Genomic DNA, 17,439 nt, shown 5'->3' with positions numbered 1-17,439 from the left:
TCACTTATTTCATCCCCAGAGAACAAACTCTGAAAAATTGATGAATGTGAAACCCATGTGGCAGCCACCTGTACATTCCCAAGTCTTTCATCTGATGTCTTTATTTTAATTAATAGAAATGTAAAAATCCTTGAGTACCTATGTCACATGTGAGGAGAAACCCCATACCAATCACCTTTATATCTTGGGTTATTTTGGAGTCTTTGTTCCTTCCACTCACCACCTCCTCCAACTTTGCTTCTCCTGAAATATCTCTCTCTCATTCATATCTCAGATTCCTTGGTTGTTTCATCTCTCTTTTGTACACAGAACTCTATGGGGAATATTAGCTTCTTTTGTTTAATTACTCTGCACATACTGTAGTGAGGCTATGGTGTATAGCAGCATTTCACTGAATAGCAGGTATCACAGAGGGGCTTGAACCGTTAGAGAAACCTGCTTAAAATGGAAGGCTTCTATTCACGATCTTAGAAGCCATTACCTGCTCCTACTACTAGGAGTTCATTTTGGTTGATGTTTATTTTAGGTTTCTCTGAGGTAGGATTTGTGGGTAACTAATTTCCTTGGGAAGTGGTTCCATAAAGCTATGTGCCTGAGTGGGTCAGTAAGACAAGGAAGGGAAGACAGCCTAAAGAAGGAGCATTATTGAAGAGTCATTGCTGTTGCTCCCAGAAGCTCAGTCATGCTGACAGCCTCCTGAGAGCATGTGGAACGGAACTCTGTGTTATCCTGGTTTGAGTCACTGGGTTTTCAAGTGTCCTCTTTCTTTCAGGATGTGGCTTCTTTAAATATTAATGTTAGTGTCTTCTCGGATGCTATCTAGTTTTTCTAGAAAAAGGTCATCTGGTTTTCTTCTTGCTTTTACAACTCAAATTTCTACCATGCAATGAGAAGATTACTGCCTCTATATTCTCCTGGATTCTGTTTTCTCCACTCACCCCTTTGCCCTTTGCTACCACCACATTACTTTTACACTATTAACATAGAGAAGAACTTTCATTCTTTTCTGAAATAACTGCTCCTATTGTAACAGGGTGCAGCCACAAATCCCAAACAGGGATTTGTAACAGGGTCCAGCAGAGCTTGGAGACGATTGGCTCCACACCACAGGGCCACACCTGCCCGGAAAGCTGGCGGCTGTGGCCAATTGTGGGAGGAGCCAGAAATGAGGCTGCTGAAGAAGGTTGGCGCTGGGATTTAAACTGAGGCCTCTCTTTGGGAACTCGTTTCTGTTTAGGACCATGCAGCTTTGGTGTCTTGGCTGGGACCACGCGGCTTGGATGAGAGTCAGGACTATGAGTGTTTGGAATGCTCCCTTTTGCCACGTGGAGGGTGCCAAGAGGACTGTGTATTTTCATGGAGAGCTTCATTTGTATTGTTTCAAATAAATAATAAGTTCCTTTCCTTTTCACTGATCTCTGGTATTAAGAGATAGGTGAAGAGGAACCCCTGGAGAAAAAGGTGGGTCTTTTATATCATTCAGCCCCCTGTACCGCTTTCTTCTGTAACAGGTTTTTTTTTTTTTTGGCAACCACGAAAAGATGGTAATTGCCCATAGCAGACCAACCTCCTCAGGTGCAGGACAGTGAGACTTCAGAATTTTCCCAGTCTCTGAGAATTTCTCTGCACTCCTCCTGAGGGCATCAGCCACCTAATCACACCCGGAAAGGTGAAAAGGAAATGAAACAGGGAAGGGAGCAGAGAAAAATGGTTTGGTTAAAAACTTGTTTCTGAACACTGTTTTGGCATAATGGAGTTGTAGATAATGGTTTGGTTAGTACGCTGCTTCCCAGTTGCCCCTGTCTGCTCACTCACTTACAGTTTCAGTGAGCCCAGGTGGCACTAAGGGAACCTGTACTCAGGTTTGGGGAAAAGCAAACCCCTAGCCTCTGTAAGCCAACCCTGGATGTATGTTGGGGATTGGACAGCAAGCCATGTGGGTGTGTCACTATTTTGGGTAAAATGGAGGATGAGCCATGTGAGTGCCCCACCATGGAGGACAGGTCATGCATGTGCCTTGCCATCTTGGGTGACCCAGCATGCATGGGCACTGCCATCTTGGATGATGGGTTATTTGAGAGTTCAGCCACCTTGGAAATGGGCAAGATGGTGAGACTAAGGTTTCTCTCTTCAGATTCTGGGCTACGTGGTGCTGCTGTGTGGGCACTGCACCAATCAGGTTCTCTGTGCAACTGGTTATGGTAGGGAGGGCTCTGATTCTGAAGGTCATGAGCTGGGGTCCAAGGGTGACCATCTGATTTAAGGGGTGTTTGCAAGGTCTAAGCTTCAGAAAGGTGTAAAATGTCCCTGTGAATCTAGGGACTTTTAGTAGAAGGTACCTATGGTGCTAGAGACTTTTGACTGCCACATACTGAGTTTAAGCACTGAGTTTAAGTACAGTCCTTCCCAGTGTGAGAAAAGAACAGGGATTAAAAGTGAATTACATTTAAATCTGGATGTGTAAAACTATGTAAGAAAGGTTGTAAAAGTTTTAAACCTGGAGAAAACGAAACCTCAACTGCTCATTTTCTGTTTTTATGGGAATGTGATTTCAACTTGGTTCTGTTTCTTATCAGAAACCTCTGTATCTGAAGACTAGTAAAGGTCACCTGTAATCAGTTGGGGAGAGAATGCCTTTGCCGCTTGGGACCCAGGAAAGGTCATTCAAGGCTGATGAGTGTTTCAGCCTGAGGCAAAGAAGCATGTTTCTACCAATGAGCCCAAATCTGAAAGGAGTAAGTCTTTGCCATTGGTTCTGTTTCTGATCAGAAACCCACTGTATCTGAAGACCTAGTTAAAGTTACCTGTCAGACCTGGTAAAGGTCACCTGAAGACCTAGAGAAGGTCACCTGTAACCAGTTAGGGAGAATGCCTTTGCCACTTGGGACCCAGGGAGGGTCATTCAGGCCTAATGAGTACTTCAACCTGAGGCTAAGAAGCATGTCTCTGCTAATTTTCTCTAAAAAGGAAACTGAGGATTCCAGAGGAATGTTAAAACTTCACACCCTGTATTAATTGACTGTAGAGACTTGGGTTTATTTCTGGGCTCGCTGTTCTGTTCCATTGGTCCTTGTGCCTATTTTTATGCCAGTACCAGGCTGTTTTTGATACTTGTAATACAGCTTGATATTGGTATTGTGAACCCTTCTACTTTGCTCTTTTTCAAAACTGCAGCAGCTATTCAAGGTTGTTTATGGTTCCATATAAAAATATATAAAGAACTTACATGACTCCATGCTAAGAAGACAAGCAACACAATTAAAAAATGGACAAAGGACTTGAAGAGACACTTCTCCAAAGAGGATATACAGAGGGCCCAGAGACACATGCAAAGATGCTCAGTATTGCTAGCTATCAGAGAGATGCAAATTAAAACCACAATGAGATACCACTTCACACTGGTCAGAATGCCCATCATAAAAAAAGCAACAAACAGCAAGTGTTGGAGAGGTTGTGGAGAAAAGGGAACCCTAGTGCACTATTGGTGGGATTTCAGACTGGTACAACCACTGTGGAAAACATGGTGGGCTAAATGAACCCAATAGATGGGGAGGAATCCCCAGAGGAAAAGGTGGGTCTTTTATATTATTCAGCCCCTGCCCCCCAGTCTGTTCCATAACACTATCCCTAGAAGGTGTTTGTGTTCATCTCCTTGATTTAAGTGAAATGTTTTACCTTGTAATATGACTAATATATCCTCATATTTCCCTCAGAGGTTTGTCTGCAGTGGTGCTGAATAATTGTACTGCGAGTAAACATGTATAAAGTTATATAAAGTATTTATTTGGTGCTAAAGTTTAGTTCAGTCTACAAATACCACAAAGTCTCTAATGTCAAATATTCTCTGGCTACAGAAAAAAATAATAGTAATTTTAGGTTTAATATCTACATGTAGAATGGAAGTGATAAACCATACCAATATTTTGTATTTATGGGAGCTAAAATGGGGACATATTATTTTCTAAAATTCCTCTGAATCCAGGAGTTACAGTTTTTATCCTATGTTTTTACTACTTTTAGGCAAATAATCAATAGATACTGATAATAAGCCTATTTGTAGATTTAAAATATAACAAATTCTCCTGTATTCAAAATATATATACTATTAATGGATTAATGTAATTAAAAATTTTATTTCTGAAAAGTATTCTTAGAAACTATAGATGTTATTTAGTCCTATAGCAAGTAGAAGCTTGATTATTACAATTTTTAAATTGTATCTATTTTTAATGTACATCAAACTACCTGATGTACAGGTATCAGCCTGGGTCCAATCAGGAGAGAGAAACCACACAATGATTTATACAGTGGAAGATTAACATAAAGAATGATTAAACTATGACAAAAGAGTAACTGTATAACATAAGAAAACTTCATATGATATCCTAGAACAGAGGAAAGGTGCTCAAGGAAGGACAAACTCCAAACAGGGCTCCTTTCCAAGGCAGGAGTTTAGACCCCATTGGAAAAGGTATAATTGAAACCCAGTAAATGCCAAAGAAGTTCACTAGTTGCCTGGCCCAGAGCTGGTCTGCAGCAACCAACCCTCCACAGTGCAGGCAGAGCATAAATGTATGGGTGATGCTTTCTTGTCCATTCAGCTATTTTATGTCTTTTGATTGGAGCACTTAATCCATTTACATTTAAGGTTATTATTGATGGGTACTTATTCATTGCCATTTTCATATCTATGTTCCTCTCTGTCTCTTTCCCTTCCTTTCCTTAGAGCAGTCCCTTTTTCATCTCTTACAGAGTTGGTTTGGTGGAGGTGTATAATTTTAGACTTCTTTTGTCTTGGAAGTTCCTTATTTGGCCCTCTGTCTTGGTTGAGAGCCTTGCTGGGTAAAGTAGCCTTGGTTGCAGGCCTCTGGTTCTCATTACCTGGAATATTTCTTGCCATTCTCTTCTTGCTTGGAGAGTTTCTATTGAGAAGTCAGCTGCTAACCTTATGGGCACTCCCTTGTATGTTACTTCCTGTTTCTTTCTTGCTGCCTTTAAGATTCTCTCTTTGTCTTGGAATTTTTCCATTTTAATTATGTGATTTGTAGTGGACCTGTTTGGGTTTCTCTTGATTGAGACTCTCTGTGTTTCCTGGATTTGTGCGATTTTTCTCTCAACAAATTAGAGAAGTTTTCCATCATTTATTTTTCAAACAGGTTATCTAATCCTTGCTCTTCTCATTCTGGTATCCCTATTATGTGGAGAGTGTTATTGTCTTGTGTTTCTCTGAATCCCTCTTCATTCTTTCTGAGCCTCTTTTCCTTTTCTTGCTCTTTCTGGGAGTTTTTTTCTACTTTTTCCTCCAGCTCTCTAATCTGATCTTCTGCTTCATCGATCCTGCTTTTGACTCTTTCTACTGGGTTCTTCAGTTCAGAAATTGTGTTCTTCATTTGCTGTTGGCCCTTGTTGGTAGTTTCTATTTCCCTTTTCATGTTGATGTAATTTATGGTGAATTCATTGTAATTTTCCTGTAGTTTCTCGTAGCTCATTGTGAGCTCATTGAGCTTCCTGGTAACCATTGCTTTGAACTCAATATCTGATAGTTGAGTGCCTCTGTTTCATTTAGCATTCTTCCTGAGGCTTCCTCCTTTCCTTTCATTTGGGGATTCTTTGTCTTTCCATTGTTTGTGAGTCTTTTCTTGTTAGCTTCAGCTTCTTAAATTGATGTGTTCTGGCTCTCTGGGTTTATGGAGTGAACTTGTGTGTTAGAATACTTACTTGTATTTCCAGATAGGTCCTGAATTGAGGTTTGTGTGGTTTCCACTCCCTCCTTCACCTTCTTCTGTTATCTATTGGTGGTTCCTTCCAGTGGGTATCATGGTGTTCGCTTCCACCTTCTCTTTTTTGTAATCAGTTGGAGGGGGAAGGCAAAATAGTTTAAGACAGCAAGAGAGTATTTTATGGTATTTACAGTAGCAGCTGGTAGAGAAGAGATAAGAGATCCTTTGGCTATGTATAATGTTAACCGTGATCTTCTACCCAACTACCCACTTTTTAGAAAGGGTGGAAAGAAGATAAGAGTTTTGTTTAGGAGGGAAGTATTGTGAGTTGGATCTACAAAGCAGTGAGATTGTGGGAGGTCAGATTCTTAGGTAAGGTGAGAGTAAAGGATAGTAAATATATGTAGTGTGTAAGAGAATAGAGTTAACCACTATAGTAATGTTACAGAAAATAACTCAGCTGCTTTCAGGTGTACAGAGTGGAAGTTTATTTTATGTGCACGGATGCAGAGGAGTCAGTTTCCAAATTCTGGGCACTGGGCAGTGGGGGAGCAGTTATTTTTATAGAGCAAGGGAGGGCCCGTCCTTCAGACTGTTACTTCTGGTGCAAAAGCAAGAGGCAGTTTAAAGAAGCAGAAGGAGCACAGCATTGTCTCTGGTATGATAAACAGTCCAGAGAAGCCAAGAGAGGCTTTTGGCATCTTTGGGCCACAACAAGCCACCAGGCTTCAAAAACAACTGGGCTGCAAAAACAAATCACTCTCTAGTCACTGTGTTGTGTCTTAAACTAGCTATTGATTTCCCCCAACAGTAATAGAGTTCGGGAAACTGTGATGTGGGCTATGATCTTGGAGGGGTGCTGTGAAGTATTTACATTGTATGGAACAGCTATTATTTACAATAATATTATAGCAACAACCAAATGACAGAATCTACGCGATCTAGATAAGAAGAATAGGGAGTATAGGACCTTGAGTAGTGTGGTAATGGAACAAAAGTGATGTGAAGTACAGTAAATTAGCAAAACACTATGAAAAAGAGAACAGGGGAAACCTGTCAAATGATCCAATATAACCAGCCAAGCAAAGAAGACTATACAGAAAGAAAAGGAATATGAAAATACTATTAAAATGAAAAATGTAAGAATAATGAAAAATAATAATATAAATATGCAATAACTTACAGGTTCTCTGTAATAGCAAAGTGAAATTTGTCTCTGTCTCAGCTGTTGGGATGCCCCCTCTTTGGGTCCAACTCTGGTCTTTTCACAGTTCCAGGTATTTTTGTCTCACTTGTGGGTATAAAAAAAAAAAGTAGAAGAGAGGAAGAAGAGATAAAATTGGAAAGAAAGAAAGAAGAAATAAAACAAGAAAAAAGGAAAAAGGAATTGAGAGATAAAACAATAATAAAAATTAAAAAAAATAAAAGGTTACTTTAAAAACAAAAAACCTCTTGGTTTCAAACTGACCAAACTGGTTTTTCTGGTCTTGCTTGCTCCTGCAGGCTGAGGGGTGATTGGTATGGCTTTTCTCTCTTCCTGAACACTGTCCCCAGAGTTAGCCTGGTGCCTCTTCTGGGCGCCTTGTGTGTGGGATCCAGATCTTCCTCAATGCTCTTCCCCTGTGGGCTGTGGGCTGAGGTGTGACACATGCACACTAAGTCAGGCTACCTAGATCCCTTCCCAGTTCTGGGGTGTGTAGGGCCTTCCCTGCAAACTTCCATGCATCCTTGGGATTGCTGCCCAGCTGGGTGGGGAGGAGGCCCAAGATACTGCTGTAGGCAAATTCCCCAGACAGTTTTTCTTTTTGAGAAATTACAGAACAAGCTAACAGGGATCAGAGGGGAGAGAATTTCAGAGGAAAAGGGGAAGGATTCTCAGGAACAAGTATAAAGGACACATGGACAAAAACTAAGGTGGGGGGTGGAAATGGGAGGGAGGTGGGGAGCATTGGGGGGTTTGGGATGGGAGTAAAATACAGAAAACTGTACTTGAAAAAAATTTAAATTAAAAATATTCCCCCTAATCAAGCCTGCCATACAGCAGCCTGGTCTCTCACACACAGCCCAATTCTCCCAGCCAGACTGGTGACTATCGGGGTCAGGGCCAGTAGCTGCGTGACTCTCAACTCTCCTTAGCCAGTGTCCACAGGCTTTGTGGGTGCTCACAGTCCCTGTGTGTTTGCCACTTTGTCCTTATTCTCCTCTCTATGACTTGAAGCAACCAGGTCTCTCCCAGTGCTGCTTAAACCTTGTTTGGCCAAGAGGAAGCAGTTGATCCAGCTCTCTCCCAAGGACTCTGTGGCAGACCCAGGGGCAGGTGCCAGGCCTGGGGCTGCAGCCATCCTGGTCTCCACACTAGTCCCTGGGACCTTATTGTCCTGCAGTACTCTCCTTATCATCTGCTTTTTCAGTGTCCACTACAATTTTTGGTCTCTTATTTCCATATATGCTGGGGTACTGTTGGCTGTTTGCTCTGTTCCTCCATAGATTGGCTAGGTTTTTTTCCTGTGTATGGGGGAGGTGGAATCTCCTCCTTCCTACCTGGTTGCCATGTCCCCTCATTCCTTTAGAGTGCTGTTCCTGAAAGTACTCCTCAGTGGAACACATCCCTGCAAACCTCCATCTCCAAGTCTGTTTTCCAGGGAACCTAACTTATGAAAGGTTCCCTGAACATTTGTGTTTCTTGTTTTTTTTATTTACGTTTTTTAATGCTTACATTTGATCATTCTATTTTTGAATGATTTGTAAAGAAGTCTTTTATAATTAAGATGTTAAATTTTAATTGTTATATATTTTAACTATTTTAATATCCTTTGTGTTTAATTAGCAGAGTTTGATACATGACTGAGGTAAAAATTATGTTCAAATTGATCTTTCTTTAACTGTTTCTACCTTTAATATAATGCTTAAAAGCATTGTACCCCTAAAGTGTATGCCCTTTCATGGACATTTAGAGCTCCCCCAAGGAACTTATTTAAAAGCAGAAAACAAGTAAGAAAAAGCAAATCCTTAAGGACTATCAAGAGTTAGGTCTATGGAGGAGGAAGTGCCAGAAATGTAGATAGTGAAGGAAATGACAAAGAGACACAGTGAGAATCAGAGGGAACACATGGGGTGTTCATTTTCCTTCTCCTCCTTTTCCTTCTCCTTCTCTTTCTTCTCTTCCTCTTCATCCTCACCTTCCTCTCCTTTTTACTTTCAAATAACTGAACAATGACATTTTAATTTTTTTAAGTTTTTCTTACCCCTACTTATGAAGTTCTAAGGGAGAAAATATTGGAAATCCCATCCTTACTTGTACACTGCAAAACACTGAGAAGGTCTGGCCACAGCAAAGGGCATTAATAGAACAATTGTTATGGTTAATATTTTAGAAAACAAATATTTAATAACAATATTTGTATCATGCTTTAATTGCAGCAACAAATTTGGTTTTAGAGTATAATTGATAATACCTATGTGTTTGGTTTTAATGAACTTTCACTTCAGAATTCAAATCTTTTGAGGTGTTTGGAAACTAAAACAGTATCCATTAGGTATGTGATGACTCAGCATGTGGGAAACTATGTCTTAATACCAGTTGTTTCATTTTTTTCTCCCCTTTATTCCCCTCCACCCTGCACCGCCCCTCCCACCAGCATTCTCCACCTTTAGTTCATATCCATGGGTTGTACATATAAGTTTTTTGACTTCTACATTTCCTATACTATTCTCAACCTCCCTCTGTCAATTTTGTCCTTACAATTTATGCTTCTTATATCCGGTACTTCTTCCCTCATCCTCTCCCACTCCCTTCCCAGTGATAACCAGTGATAATGTGATCTTCATTTCTGTGATTGTGTTTCTGCTCTAGTCATTTGTTTTTGCTTTTTAGGTTCAGGTGTTGATAATTGAACAAACAATACCAGGAACCCTAAAACTGTAAGGTATTTCATCACATTAAAATTAAAGCTGGTAAAATTCACTATAGATGTAAACCAGAGACAATATTTGCAACCAGTATAATAGACAATGAGTTAATACCTAATAAAAATGAGTATTACACATTTAAAAGAAAAATAATCAAATAAGAAATTGGATAAACCATATAAATAAGCAATTACAAAGGAAAATGCGTATCGCCAATAAAGTATTAAAAGAAGTTTGAACTAACAGATATTCAAAGACCTGAAAGTAAAAATTATAAGTTAATTTTAATTAATAAGATGGGCAAAATTTTAAGTATTCAGTGTTGAAAATATTTTGGTAAAGCAAACTTATACATTGGTGATAAAAGTGTCAATTTCAAACACTGGAAAAGGAATCTGGCTTTATATAATAACATTTTCTTTTTGTATTTGTCTAGCAACTTAGACAAAACCTTTGGAATTAAAGCTATCTGAACTTTTATTATATTTTTTACCATTCTTAGAAAACTAAATTGTAGACATTGTTCTAATATCTTCATGTATGCAGCTTTATTTTGTTTTTATAACTATCTTCTATTGTGCAGTCTTAGAGATTTGAGTATTAACATGATATCTACAAACTACCTGGAGCTTTCACACAGGTCAAACTTTTATATTTTTAAAGTACATTTTATTGATTATGCTATTACAGTTGTCCTATTTTTCTCTTCTCCTTTACCTCCCTCTGCCCTGCATTCCTCCTCCCATCAGCACTCTCCCCTTAGTTCATGTCCATAGGTCATACACATAAGTTCTTTGGCTTCTACATTTCCTATACTATTCTTAAACCCCCTTCTCTATTTTCTACCTACCACTTATGCTTCTTATTTCCTGCGCCTTTCTCCCCATTCTCTCTCCTCCCCCTCTCCAGTGATAACTCTGCATGTGATCTCCATTTCTGTGATTCTGCTCCTGCTCTAGTTGTTTGCTCAGTTAGTTTTTGTATTTTAGGTTTAGTTTGATAATTGAGTTTGTTGTCATTTTACTGTTCATAGTTTTCATCTTCTTTTTCTTAGATAATTCCTTTTAACATTTCATATAATAAGGGCTTGGTGATGGTGAACTCCTTTAACTTGACTTTATCTGGGAAGCACTTTATCTGCCCTTCCATTCTAAATTATAGCTTTGCTGGATAGAGTCATCTTGAATGTAAGTTCTTGCTGCTCATGACTTTGAATACTTCTTTCCAGCTCCTTCTTGCTCCTCATGTTTCTTTGGAGAAATCAGCTGATGGTCTTATGGGAACTCCTTTGGAGGTAACTGTCTCCTTTTTCTCTTGTTGCTTTTAAGACTCTGTCCTTCCCTTTAATCTTGGGTAATGTAATTATGATGTGCCTCGGTGTGTGCTTCTTTGGGACTCTCTGATATTCCTGGACTTCCTGGAAGTCTATTCTTTTGCCAGGTTGGGGAAGTTTTTCTTCATTATTTGTTCAAATAAGTTTTCTATTTCTTGCTCTTCCTCTTCTCTTTCTGGCACCCCTATGACTGGGATGTTGGAATGTTTAAAGTTGTCCCAGAGGTTCCTAAGCCTCTCCTCATGTTTTTTAATTCTTGTTTCTTCATTCTGTTCTGGTTGAATGCTTATTTCTTTTTTTCTGTTCCAAATCATTGATTTGAATACCAGTTTCCTTCCCATCACTGTTGGTTCCCTGTATATTTTCCTTTATTTCACTTTGCATAGTCTTCATTTCTTCCTCTATTTTGCAACCATACTCAACCATTTCTGTGAATATCCTAGTTATCAGTGTTTTGAACTGTGCATCTGATAGGTTGGCTATCTTTTTGTCACTTAGTTGTATTTTTTCTGGGATGTTAGTCTGTTCTTTCATTTGAGTCATACCTTTTTTGTGTGTGTTGGCATGCCTGTTATGAAGTAAGTGGCAGAGCCCTAGGTATTTGCTAGGGCAGGGCAACCCAAGTTGGTGCCTTGTAATGCTGCATGTCGGGGAGAGGTCCAAGAGGGAACAGTGCATCTTGCTCTGCTCTCTGCTGGGTTTCACTCACTTCTCCCACCACCCACAAGCAAATTGGTCCCTTCTAGTGCTGATTCCCAGGTGGATGGGCTTGTGTTTTTGTGTAATGATCACTCCCTCTGTTATTTATAGTTTTATAAAGTAAGGATATATTCCTGATTATTAGCTTAGTGTTGATTTGGTTTTTGTTTATAAAAATGGGAGCATGTAATGTGTATCATATTGTGTCTGATTTCTTTTGTTCATGTGTCTGAGATTGATTCATGTGGTGTTTAGGTATAGTTTATTCATTTACATTGCTATATATTCTATTGTATAAACATACTATAATCTACCCATTTTATTAAAAGTGGTTTCAGTTCTTTGGCTATTATATAACTATAGATATTCCTGTAGTATCTTTTTATGTACATGCTGGTTGCAGAGTGTGCATATTCAACTTTCATAGATAAGTTTCCAAATCCAAGTTTATATCCTAACTATGCCACTTGAAAGTTACATAACCATTAGGAGCTAATTATACTTCTATTCTCTGATATGATGGAGGGAATAGTAGTACCTATCTCAAACAGTTAACAAATCAATGTTTTACATATATGTTAACACACAAACTTTCTCAGTAACTGTTAATAATTATTTAAATTATTGTTATAAATATGATGGAGAAAATAATCTGCAGTACCTATGTATTTTAGTATTTACTATTTACTATTTACTGTTTGCATTTAGTATTTCTTTCCCCTAAATATCCTATACTCTTTTGATTTCTTTCATGAAGAATAAAATGCTCAAAAATAGATTTTCAACATATTGCTGTGTCAGAAAACTGAGTGTTGGCCTGGAACTGCCAGCATTTATTGCAGCTGATGGTTTGGATTCCAGTGTATTACTCACTAAACAAAACCTGTGCCCAGAAGTATTAGTAAGTAAGTGGTATACATTTAAGAAACTTATTTCTTAATTACTCTCTGAAATTTTGAGTCACCTCAAAGTTACTGTTCACTGCTGGTGAGATTAGATATAATGTGGGTATTTTTATGTAGTTACGTAGCTGTTTTGACTTTGCCACATTCTGATGAATTAAGAATAAGAAATTTTAATTCTATTGTTTTTCAGCAAGAAAGGTTAAGACTTTAGGATAGGAATATCTCATATGATAGGATAGGTAGATCCCATAGAATGGCGTATACCAGCTTTCTTAGTCTCCATTTCTACACTCTTGTGCAATAAACAATGTGTTCCTTTTGGGATAGGTCTGTAAAGCCCCCCTTTCAAATGTTTCTCATAGGTAAGTGTAAGCAAAGGAAAAAATAAACTACTCTGGCATACTGTCAAACATAAGGACTAGTTAAGGTGCTGGATGAGATTAAATACATACTGAAGCTTTTTTTCTGCAGTTATTCATTTATTGGTACAGTTAACTGCTCCTTCCCTTCCATTCCCATTCATCCTCACCTGATCAGCCAACCACCAACTACATGGCTGGAACTTAGAGAAGTTTCAGGTGAGTGCTCTAAAGGAAAGGATATTATGGTAAATTATGTTGTAGAAAGGGGCTAAGAATGTCAGATCAAAGATACTTTATTCTGAGAGAAACAACTCAAGGCAACACTACACTCTGAGTTAACTCAAAATACATTTTAAAACTTAATGTAAAAGCTTAAAATGTAAAACATTAGGAGAAAATAGGAGTAAGTCTTCATGATCTTGGGATAGACAACTTTTCTAAGAAATATACAAGCAATAAGAAAAAATAAATAAAACTTCACTAAATTAAAAACTTTCATGTTTCAACAGACACTATCAGAATGAATATATAGCCCACAGAATGACAGATGACTTGTCCAAAATATAAAAAGAATTCTTAAAACTAACAATAAAAAAATTAACCCACAAAATGAGCAAATGATTTGAATTAATGAATTAACAATTATCTAAAAAAGACATATGTGTTGCCAATATGCACATAAAAGATATTCAACATCATTAATCATTACAGAAATGTAAATTAAACCCACAATACAGTATCACTTCATACTTAGTACGGTGGCTACATTTAAAAAGTAAGACAATGACAAGTGTTGAGGAAGAATGTAGAGAAATTGGAATCCTCATACGTTACTTGTTAGAAGGATGCAGTTGCTTTGGAAAATAGTTTAGCGGTTCCTCGGGAAGTAAAATATAATGTTACCATATGTTCTAGCAGTTCCACTCCTAGGTATATATTCAAGAAAAAAGTGATAATGTGTCTATATATACTAAAATGTATGTGAATGTTTATAAGATAATTATTTATATTAGCACAGAAGTATAAAAACCCAAATATCAATCAGTTGAAGAATGGATAAATAAGATGTAGAATATCCATACAACAGAGTATTACTGTCATAAAAAGGAATGAAGGACTATGATATTCATGAACCTTGAAAACATTATGCTAAATGAAAGAAACCAGTCACAAAAGTATTACTCCATTTGTATGAGATATATAGACTAGGCAAATTCACAGAGACTGAAAGTAAATTAGTGGTTTCCAGGCCTGGGAGAGGGGTAATGGTAAGTGACTGTTATGAGTACATGGTTTCTTTCTGGGGTATAAAAATATTCTAAAATTAGTTCACAGTGATAATTACACAACTGTGTAAAATACTAAGTATCAATGAATTATATACTTCAAGTGGATGAATTTTATGGTATATAAATTATATCTCATTAAAGCTTTTATAAAGCACATAAATATGGGAGGGAATAGGAAAAATATGATTTTTATGAACAACTGAATTTATAGAGCATGTAAGGTTTTGTGTCTGCAGGAGACAGTTGGGCCCAGAGGTCTGTGAGTGATTTCACAGATGGTGATTAAAGCCATGGAAACCAATGAGTGTTTCCCAGGAAGACAGTTAAGGATGAGGAAAGAAGCAGCCCAGCACAGCCCCTAATGGGGGTCAGCATCTCTGCTATGGCATGGCTGTGGGTCTCACTGTTCTCAAGTCCATAGTGAATACCCAACCAAGGGCTTCTGGGCCAAGTCCTGTAGTCTTTCTTGTGCTCTGGGGCTTAGTTAACAAACCTTGGTGAAGCATCCCTCCATCATTATAATTTTATGTGGTTGTTATGATGTATTTTGACTTCTAGTTCTGGTTCTGTCAGAGTCACAGGCTAATTTTAGTTCTATTACTCCTTTTCCTAGAGTTAACAATTGTTAATATGTATATTATCAATATAGTATATATATTTAATATAAACCATGTTTCAAGCACTATGTCAAATACTTTATGGAGACTACTCTTATTTAATGTTCTCAGTAATTCTGAGAGATATGTGTAGTTATTGTTGTCATTATAGAAAGGAGGAAATTGGCTTAGAGGGGCTATGTAGTTCTCCTGTGCTGGAACCAGGATTCAAACCCATGGGCCTTTGTCTGACTGAGGCCATATACTGTCCTCTTGTGTGGGTAGCACTCTAGCTGTGGCCTTGTGAGGTTAAAATGAATGAGATAATCTCCTACCTCTCCTTACTTGAGCTGTGGAGAGAGGATAACCATTTTTCCTTCCCTCTCCTACTTTCCTTTCATTAGTCTTGTCCCAGTCATTTTAATAGCTGTTGATTTAATGACTCAGGCTGAAGATAGGTAAGGGTAATCTTGTAGCTTACAGTAAAGTTACATGTCAGTTTCTTATAAAAATAAAAATGTGCCTATCTTTAAAAAAAGTACAATTTGACTTTCACACATACACGTACACAATAAAGATAAAGATGCACATGAAACCTTTTTCTCTAAAGTATATTTTGTCACTGGATACTTTTGAATTTAATTTCAAAAAACACTTGTTGATTATTTCTTCTGCACAAGGCAGATAGGAGTAATAATCTACCCTCTCACTCCCAGGAGTTTGTGGTGTCAACTGAAGGTCCTTGGCACCAATTCAATGATGACAGGAACCCTCAATTTGAGGTGTGGTGAAGAAGGAAAGTTTAGTGTTAACAGCTCAATTATGATATAGCATGGCTACAGTAGCTTGATGGTGTTACAGCTCAACTATGACAGCACAGCATGGCTGTGAGGTGGCCCTGGTGTTACACAGCTCTGGTCCACCTACTTCAATCCACACCAGTCCTTACTGCACTGGTCTGCTCCGGTGAGACATCTTCTGTGTCTCATCTTTGGTATTTCAGTTCCAACCAAGAAAGGCAGTCAGTCTTTGGTGGAAAGGGAGCTGGCTTATATAGACAGTAGTCCCTACCCCCAGTCCCTAATTGATCCGTTCTCATGCAAATGAGGACTCCAAATTATCACTCTGATTGGTCCAAAAGGCACTGTCCTGATCAGTTAAAATGGAGCCTCTCTGATTGGTTGATGAAGATGCTGGAGGATATAGCTGTACAGTCATAATTAGATATGGAAAGCCTCAATCCTTGGTGGAACTACAGTTCCCAGAACTTTTTTTATAAGGACTGACTCAAATGGCAGCAATACAGTGCAGGCAGGCAGTTCAGTGTGGGACTCTAACATCTTAGTGCAGTTTTTCCCCTTAAGAGAAGTTTGCATAAAAGGTTTCTAGGTTTGCATAAAAATGTATTCTAGGCTGTTTTTTTTCCCATTTGAGCTCAATTAGCTACCCAAATACCTTCTTAGTGTAACTACACAGGAATATAGATATAGATATATAGATATATAAAATCTCCTCACCTGAGGACATTTTTTTCCATTGATTTTATAGAGAGAGGAATAGGGAAAAAGAGAGAGAAACATTCATGTAAGAGGAAAATGGTGATTGGTTGCCTCCCATACATACCCCTACTGGGAATTAAACCCAGAATGCAGGTATGTGCCCTGACTAGGAAGTGAACCTTCAGCCTTTCAGTGCACAGGATGATGCATATCAGCTGGGTGAGGAACTTTATTTACTAAATATAAGTTTTCTTTAATTCATGCTAGCTTTGTCCAGGCTAATAGTACCATGACATTCATTCCCTTAATCATGAAGCTCTTAAGACAAGAAGTTTTGGTCACCATCAAACTGTTTTTCTTAAAAAAAAAAAGCCTCAGGTCTATTGATCAAGGAGACAGAATTTAGGTCAAATTAAAGATGACGTCCTGAACTCAGTTGTGTTCCATCTCCAGTCCCATGAAAGCTGACTACCACACCCTCACATAACTAGACACAACATGCCATGGCCAAAATCAGGATCTGAGACAATGAATGATTAATTGTTCCCTGTGGGCATAGGGTTCTTCCACAGAGATGCAAAAAAAGCATTTCGGGGACTCATGTATAGGAAGATGGAGTATATTGGTAAGATTTATTGAGCCGGAGCAAACAAAGGATTGTGTTTCCCATGTACCCAGTGTTTCATCCATGACCAAGTGGCTTAGTTCTGTCTAACTGTGTAATAAGTTCTGGGCCTTGTGAGCATAAGTGCCCACCAAGAAGATCAGGATGGAGAACTGTAACACCACCAACGTGGGCACCAGTAGTTCATGATAGTCTCTGTTCCCATCCAGCTAGCTTAATCTCTGTTCTCAGCTGTACTCTGGCTTGCACTGTGCCACTGCAATCAGCTTGTGCTCGGAGCCCCCCCCAAACTTGGGCCTGCATGTCTGCTGAGCTTGCACAGCCGCTTCAGATCTGCTCTTGGAGCCACGTGGCTGCTATATACAGAAAATGCATGTAAATAGGCAAATTATTACATACTACTAAGAGAGACATTTGGTAAATTTTCATTATATTACCTTAGGATTGGGATAAGTTAAGCTTTCTTTCAAATTAACCAATCTCTTTCCTGGCTCTTTGCAGC

This window comes from Artibeus jamaicensis, unplaced genomic scaffold (genome assembly GCF_021234435.1).
Source record: "Artibeus jamaicensis isolate MK-2021 breed Jamaican fruit bat unplaced genomic scaffold, CSHL_Jam_final contig_475, whole genome shotgun sequence".
Classification (NCBI taxonomy): domain Eukaryota; kingdom Metazoa; phylum Chordata; class Mammalia; order Chiroptera; family Phyllostomidae; genus Artibeus; species Artibeus jamaicensis.
This window is presented reverse-complemented; position numbering follows the sequence as displayed.